Here is a 9,097-nt window from a genome sequence, read left to right as displayed (position 1 = left end):
GATAGAAGGGCTTGGTGATAATTCATCATAATTCTAATGTTCCTCTTACTTGAGGTAATCTGCAGCCTTCACTTTAGATTAGTGTCAATTCTATAGGATCATTTGTATAAAATAGTGTTGCCTCCATTTTAAAATCATGTTTCCACCCATAATTTTGACTCAGCATTACTTGAATATAGATCCCAGGATCTGATTTTTTGCTGTTGCCTACTATAATAAAGGTTCTTTTAAAAATCAGTATTTGGGATTCCCTGGTGGTGCAGTGGTTGAGAGTCTGCCTGCCGATGCAGGGGACACGGGTTCGTGCCCCAGTCCGGGAAGATCCCACATGCCGCAGAGCAGCTGGGCCCATGAGCCATGGCCATGGAGCCTGTGCATCCGGAGCCTGTGCTCCACAATGGGAGAGGCCACAACAGTGAGAGACCTGTGTACGACAAAAAAACAAAAAACAAGTATTTTGGGAAATCATATTCTAGACTATTTTACTCTTCCTTCTCTCATCACCTGATCATAATACTAGACTGGAAATAGAAAAACCTCCACCAAAACGTATGTTGCTTTTTCTGTTGAAGAAGTCTTGTTGTTACTAAGTCACAACTGGTCACTTTTTTTCTTTTTTTGCTGTGTCCAGCTACAAACCATTCTTAGTACCCACTGTTCTGAGCACTGAGCATAGAAATAGCCACTTCCTCTCTGACCCAATGTCACAGGTGCAGCAGAGCAGCTGCACTGCTAGGGCCAGAAGGTCTGGCATCTGCAGGGTACTATCCCCTCATTTCACCCACTGGAACTGAGCACCTTCATGGAGCAAAAGAAGGATCCTTAGATTTGAAGGGAAATAAGACAATAGCTATATACCCAGGTATGTGTGAATGGATAAAGTGTATTTGTTCCAAATTCACACTGCTAAAATAATGTGTATCTATTTAGTCTTACAATGATTTCTTTGCAGATATATGGAATATATTTATTATTGATATTGAATGAAATATTTTAAAATTCCATATTGCTTTACAACAATAGTAGAGGATTTTTAACATCCCATTTACACTAGTGGATAGATCATCCAGACAGAAAATTAATAAGAGAACACAAGCCTTATATGACACATTAGACCAGATAGACTTAATTGATATTTATAGGACATTCCATCAAAAAGCAACAGAATAAACTTTCTTCTCAAGTGTACATGAAATATTCTCCAGGATAGATCACATCTTGGGTCATAAATCAAGCCTTGGTAAATTTTTTAAAATTGAAATCATATCAAGCACCTTTTCTGGCCACAATGCTATGAGATTAGAAATCAATTACAGGACAAAAAACTGTAAAAGACACACACATGGAAGCTAAACAATATGTTACTAAATAATCAATGGATCACTGAAGAAATCAAAGCGGATTTTAAAAAATACCTAGAGACAAGTGACAACAAAAACACGAAAATCCAAAACACATGGGATGCAGCAAAAGCAGTTCTAAGAGGGAAGTTTATAGCAATACAATCTTACCTCACGAAACAAGAAAAATCTCAAATAAATATATCCTTAAATCTAAAGCAACTAGAGAAAGAACAAACAAAACCTAAAGTTAGTAGAAGGAAAGAAATCATAAAGATAAGATCAGAAGTAAATGAAATAGAGATGAAGAAAACAATAGCAAAGATCAATGAAACTAAAAGCTCATTCTTTGAGAAGATAAACAAAATTGATAAACCTTTAGCCAGACTCATCAAGGAAAATGTAGAGAAAACTCATATCAATCAAATTAGAAATGAAAAAGAAGTTACAGCCAACACCACAGAAATACAAAAGATCATAACAGACTACTACAAGCAGCTATATTCCAATAAAATGGACAACCTGGAAGAAATGGACAAATTCTTAGAAAGGTACACCCTTCCAAGACTGAACTGGGAAGAAATAGAAAATATAAACAGACCTATCACAAGTAATGAAATTAAAACTGTGATTAAAAATCTGCTAACAAACAAAAGTCCAGGACCATATGGCTTCACAGGCACTATCAAACATTTAGAGAAGAGTTAACACCTATCCTTCTCAAACTATTACAAAAAATTGCAGAGGGAGGAACACTCCCAAGCTGATCCTAAGAGGCCACCATCACCCTGATACCAAAATCAGACAAAGATACCACAACAAAAAGAAAATTACAGGTCAATACCTCTGATGAACGTAGACGCAAAAATCCTCAACAAAATACTAGAAAACAGAATCTAACACCTCATTAAAAGGATCATACACCATGATCAAGTGGGATTTATCCCAGGGATGTAAGGTTTTTTCAATATATGCAAATCAATCAATGTGATACACCATATTAACAAACTGAAGAATAAAAACCATATGATTATCTCAATAGATGCAGAAATAGCTTTTGACAAAGTTCAACACTTATTCATGATAGAAACTCTTCATGGGGCTTCCCTGGTGGCGCAGTGGTTGAGAGTCTGCCTGCTGATGCAGGGGACGTGGGTTCGTGCCCCAGTCTGGGAGGATCTCCCATGCCATGGAGCGGCTGGGCCCATGAGCCATGGCCGCTGAGCCTGTGCGTCCGGAGCCTGTGCTCTGCAATGGGAGAGGCCACAACAGTGAGAGGCCCGCATACTGCAAAAAAACCCAAAAAACAAACAAACAACAAAAAAACAACTCTGCAGAAAGTGAGCATATAGGGAACCTACCTCAACATAATAAAGGCCATATATGACAAACCCACAGCAAAAATTGTTCTCAATGGTGAAAAACTGAAAGCATTTCCTTTAAGATCAGGAACAAGACAAGGATGTCCACTCTCGCCACTATTATTCAACATAGTTTTGAAACTCCTAGCCATGGCAATCAGCGAAGAAAAAAAAGAAATCCAAGTCAGAAAAGAAGTAAAACTGTCACTGTTTGCATATAACATGGCACTATACATAGAAAATCCTAAAAATGCTACCAGAAAACTACTACAGCTCATCAATGAATTTGGTAAAGTTGCAGGATACAGAATTAATACACAGAAATCTCTTGCATTCCTATACACTAACAATGAAAGACCAGAAAGAGAAGTTAAAGAAACAATCCCATTTACCATCACAACAAAAAGAATAAAATAACTAGGAATAAACTTACCTAAGGAGGCAAAAGACATGTACTCAGAAAACTATATAAGATACTGATGAAAGAAATCAAAGATGATACAAACAGATGGAGAGATATATCATATTCATGGAGTGGAAGAATCAATATTGTGAAAATGACTATACTACACAAAGCAAGCTACACAGATTCAATGCAATCTCTATCAAACTACCAATGACATTTTTCACAGAATTAGAACAAAAATGTTTACAATTTATATGGAAACACAAAAGACCCTGAATAGCTGAAACAATCTTGAGAAATAAAAATGGAACTAGAGGAATCAGGCTCCCTGACTCCAGAATATACTACAAAGCTACAGTCATCAAAAGAGTATCCTACTAGCACAAAAGCAGAAATATATATCAATGGAACAGGATAGAAAGCCCAAAGATAAACCCACATACATATGGTCACCTAATCTATGACAATGGAGGCAAGAATATACAATGGAGAAAAGATAGTCGCTTTGATAAGAGGTGCTGAGAAAACTGGACAGCTACATGTAGAAGAATGAAATTAGAACACTTCCTAACACCATACACAAAAATAAACTCAAAATGGATTAAAGACCTAAATGTAAGGCCAGACACTATAAAATTCTTAGAGGAAAACATAGGCAGAACACTCTGATATAAATTGCAGCAAGATATTTTTTGATCCACCTCCTAGAGTAATGAAAGTAAAAACAAAAGTGAGCAGATGGGGGTCTTCCCTGGTGGCTCAGTGGTTGGGGGTCTGCTGCCAATGTGGGGGCTGCGGGTTCGTGCCCCGGTCCGGGAGGATCCCACGTGCCGTGGAGTGGCTGGGCCCGTGGGCCATGGCTGCTGGGCCTGCGCATCCGGAGCCTGTGCTCTGCAACGGGAGAAACCACAGCAGTGAGAGGCCCGCGTACCACAAAAAAAAAAAAAAAAAAAAAAGTAAGCAGATGGGACCTTATGAAATGTAAAAGCTTTTGCACAGAAAAGCAAACCATAAACAAGATGAAAAGACAACCTTTAGAATGGGAGGAAATATTTGCAAATTAAGCAACTGACAAAGGATTTATCTCCAAAATATACAAACAGATCATGCAGCTCAATATCAAAAAATATTACCCAATCAAAAACTTGGCAGAATGTCTAAATAGACATTCCTCTGAAGAAGACATACAGATGGCCAAAAAGCACATGAAAATATGCTCAACATCACTAATTATTAGAGAAATGAAATCAAAACTACAATATGGTATCACCTCACATCGGTCAGAATGGTCATCATCAAAAAATCTACAAACAGTAAATGCTGGAGAGGGAGTGGAGAAAAGGGAACACTCCTACACTGTTTGTGGGACTATATATTGGCACAGCAACTATGGAGAACATTATGGAGGCTCCTTTCAAAACTAAAATAGAACTACCATATGACTCAGCAATCCCACTCCTGGGCATATACCCAGAGAAAACCATAATTGGAAAAGATACATGCACCCCAGTGTTCATTGCAGCACTATTTACAATAGCCAGGACATGGAAGTAAACTAAATGTCAATCAACAGAGGAATGGAAGAAGATGTGGTACATATATACAATGGAATATTACTCAGCCATATAAAAACAAGACAATGTCATGTGCAGCAACATGGATGGACCTAGAGATTTTCATACTGAGTGAAGTAAGTCAGACACAGGAAGACAAATATCATATGATATTGTTTATATGTGGAATCTGAAGAAAAGGGTACAAATTAACTTATTTACAAAACAAGGTAGAGTCACAGATGTAGGAAACAAACATGGTTACCAGGGGATAAGTGGGAGGAGGGATGAATTGAGAGATTTGGACTGACATGTACACACTACTATATATATAATAGATAATTAATAAGGACCTACTGTATAGCACAGGGAACTCTACTGAATACTCTGTAATGCCCTATATGGGAAAAGAATCTTAAACAAAAGAAAGAGTGGATATATGGAAAAAAAACATGGTATCTTGAGTACAATTGCAAGGAGTATGAGATCTGTAAAAAAGCATTTCTTTTCTGTATTGCTTGGATGCTAATTGGGCATTTTTGCAAGAGAGATTTCAGGATGCAAATCTCATATCTCTATTGTAGAAAGTTATTCATGGTGGAACAGTCTATTAATCTTGCAAGGGTGGAGAAATATTTCTTTGGAGGGAAGAAGTCATGTATCTGTTTTTTATGAAGTTAGTGGTATATACTTTATCAAATGAGCAAAATGGCTATTTCCGAACTTTAGGAAAAAAAGTTTTCTGCATTTATATTATGAAGCTGATGCAAAATATCAAAAATTCTTTATTTTGAAAAACAATGTAATGTAACAAAATTGGTATATATTGAACCTTTCGTACACATGCATTTTTTTGCATTTAAAATTTTTTTGCATTATAGTTGACTTACAATGTTGCATTAATTTTGGCTGTACAGCAAAATGATTGAAATACATATATATATATATATAAAGCATATATATATAACTAAATATACGTATTTTCATGTTCTTTTCCATTATGATTTATCACAGAATATTAACTATATTTCTCTCTACTATACAGTAGGACCTTGTTGTTTATCTATCCTATATATAATAGTTTGCATCTGCTATTCCCAAACTCCCAATCCTTTTCTCACCCCTCCTTAGCAAACACAAGTCAGTTTTCTATATCTGTGAGGCTGTTTCTGCTTCATAGATATGTTCATTTGTGTCATGTTTTAGATTCCACATATAAGTGATATTATATGGTATTTGTCTTTCTCTTTCTGACATAATTCACTTAGTATGTTAAGCTCTGGGTTGTTTCCATGTCTTGGCTATTATAAATATTGCATATATGAACATAGGGGTGAGTGTGTATTTTTGAATTATAGTTCTGTCTGGATATATGCCCAGGAGTGAGATTGCTGGGTTGTAGTTTTAGTTTTTGAGAAACCTCTGTACTCTTTTCCATAGTGGCTGCAGTAATTTATATTGCCACCAACAGTGTAAGAGAGTTCCCTTTTCTCCACACTCCCTCCTGCATTTGTCATTTGTAGAGTTTTTAATGAAACTAGTATGACTAGTATGAAGTGGTAACTCATTGTAGTTTTGATTTACATTTCTCTAATAATCAGTGATAATGAGCATCTTTTTATGTACCTTTTGGCCATTTGTATGTCTTCTTTGGAGAAATGTCTGTTTAGGTCTTCTGCCCATTTTTCGATTGAGTTATTTTTTATTTTGTTGAGTTGTATGAGCTGTTTGTATATTTTGGAAATTAAGCCCTTGTCAGTATCATCATTTGCAATCCAAGACATGGAACACTTTTCCATTTCTTTGAATCATCTTCAATTTTTTTATTAATGTTTTTCTCAGCGTATAAGTCTTTCACCATTTTCGTGAGGTTTATTCCTAAGTATTTTATCTTTTGATGTGATTTGAAAGGGACCGTTTGTTTACATTCACTTTCTGTTATTTCATTGTTAGTTTAAAGAAATGCAACCCATTTCTGATTGTTAATCTTGTATCTGCTACCTTGCTGAATTCATATATTAGTTCTAGTAGTTCTGTGTGGAGTCTTTAGGGTTTTCTATATATAGTATCATGTCATCTGCATATAATGAACATTTTTCCTCTTCCCTTCCAATTTGGATATCATTCATTTCTTTTTCTTGTCAGATTGCTGCGGCTAGGACAGCCAATACTATGTTGAATAGAAGTGGTGAGAGTGGGCATCCTTGTCTTGTTCCAGATTTTAGTGGGAAGGCTTTTTAGCTTTTTACTGATGAGTATTGTATTGGCTATTTTGTCATAAATAGCTTTTATTATGCTGAGATGTGTTCCCTCTATATACAATTTTATAAGAGTTTTTTTTTATCATTAATGGATGTTGAATCTTATCTAATGCTTTTTCTGTATCTATTGAGGTGATCATTTGGTTTTTATTTTTCTTTTGTGATGTGGTGTATCACATTGATTGATTTGCATATGTTGAACAATCCTTTTGTTTTTCAATGTGTTGTGGTGTATCACGTTGATTGATTTGCATATGTTGAACAATCCTTGTGACCCTGGGATGAATCTAACTTGGTCATGGTGTATAATCTCTTTTATGTGTTGTTGGATTTGGTTTTCTAATATTCTGTTGAGAATTTCTGCATCTATATTTATCAAAGATATTGGCCTGCATTTTTTTTTCGTTTTTTGGTAGTGTCTTCACTGGATTTTGGTATCAGCGCGATGGTGGCTTCATAAAATACCACTGGGGGTGTTCCTTCCCTTCAAACTTTTGGAAGAGTTTGAGAAGGATCATATAAGTTCTTCTTTGTATATTTGGTAGAATTCACCTGTGAAGCCATCTGTCCCTGGACTTTTGTTTATAGCGAGGTTTTTTCTTATTATTATTACAGATTCTATTTCAGCTCTAGTGATCAGTCTGTTCAAGTTATTTATTTCTTCTTGATTCAATTTTGGTGGGCTGTAAAAAAAAACATTTTTATATTGGTTAGTACCTAAGTATTTACTATGTATTAGACCACAAAAATGCAAAGAAAAAACTTGAAATATTTTTTCAAATAAAAAAATATTGAAATATTGTTCAAGAAATTGGGATAATAATGCTAGTTACAATAATGGCAAATTGTTTAAGCTTTAAAACTACCTTATCTAAGATGTATATTATATGCTAACTGTTTTATTGGTTTTATTTACAAGGAATGTATTTTCCTTTCCACTTTAATTATTTATTTTACCTGTATCTTGTGAAAAAAGTTTAATTACACATAATATTAAAAATACACTTTGATATTAGTCTATTTACATTTACTCTACTACTGTACACATTTAGGTTTAGATTTACCATGTTATTGTGTGCTCTTTTTTAAACCTAGTCTATTCTCATTATTTTCTATCTTAACTATTCTGTATTAATTTTTAAAAATCAATTCTCCTTTCTAACCTTCCTCTTTGAGGATTAGATATGAAGTATATCCTTTTTATTAATCTCAAAATTTCAGCTTACTTTTAAAAAGTAATCACAGTGTCAAGTACTTAATACCTCTCACTTCCACTGCCACAAAACATGGATATTTAAATGTTAATATAATTACCTTCCCTTGCCTATATTATTTATTAGTGATATGTATAAAAAATAACTAAAGACATGAAAGGTTTATAAGGAAATGACAAATTTCAGAAAATCTAGAATCTAAATACACTCTATACGTAGCCTCCAAGATAAAGACACAGAGAATTGTTAGACATGCAGTGGCCTTCTGGTTCCCATTCTAGTCACTACCCTTAAGGTTTACTATTGTTCTGGTATCTAACAAAAAAAATCAGTTTTCCTGTGTTTTATATTTTATATAAATGAAGTGACACAGAATTAACTCTTTTGTATTTGGCTTTTTTTAATTATTTATGTTGTTTGTAAATATACCTATATGGTTGCCTGTTGTTGCAATAATGCATTGCTGTTGCTGTATATGATTCCATAGTGTAAATATCTAACTATTAATTTATTCCAATGTGTATTACAATATGAGTGATTTTCAGTATATGTCTACTGAGAATAGCACTGGTATTTAAATTCTAGAACTTGTGCTTTGGTGATATGTGTATAAATTATTGTTCATTATATACGTAGTAGTAAAATTTTCAAGTCATAAGTTTCATGTGTTTATCTGTTTTAGATACTTTTAAATATTTTCCAAACATTTGTATGAATTTCCATACTCACCAGCAGGGAATGAGATTCATGGATTTATACACATTTTTGCCAAAATGTGATCATTCTTGTCGTTTTCACTTCAGTTTTCTGGCTGATGAGTGATAATTACAGATATTGGTTTCATTGCATTTCATTGATTACAAAAGAGTCAAGCATATTTTGATATGTTTACTTAACATTTTGTATTCTCATTTTTGAAATAAATTTTGGTATGTTTTCCACATTTTTCCTATTGCATTAAC

General features: G+C 34.4%; 1 non-coding gene across 1 annotated transcript; it reads right to left on the bottom strand.

The window, feature by feature from the left end:
• Nucleotides 1-621: 621 nt before the first annotated feature.
• Nucleotides 622-755, bottom strand: LOC117312260 (small nucleolar RNA SNORA43). The gene has a single exon (XR_004526518.1). It is a non-coding gene; the product is annotated as a small nucleolar RNA SNORA43 (small nucleolar RNA).
• Between the last annotated feature and the right edge of the window lie 8,342 nt (nucleotides 756-9,097).

Source organism: Tursiops truncatus, chromosome 4, assembly GCF_011762595.2.
Source record: "Tursiops truncatus isolate mTurTru1 chromosome 4, mTurTru1.mat.Y, whole genome shotgun sequence".
Lineage (NCBI taxonomy): Eukaryota > Metazoa > Chordata > Mammalia > Artiodactyla > Delphinidae > Tursiops > Tursiops truncatus.
This window is presented reverse-complemented; position numbering and strand designations above follow the sequence as displayed.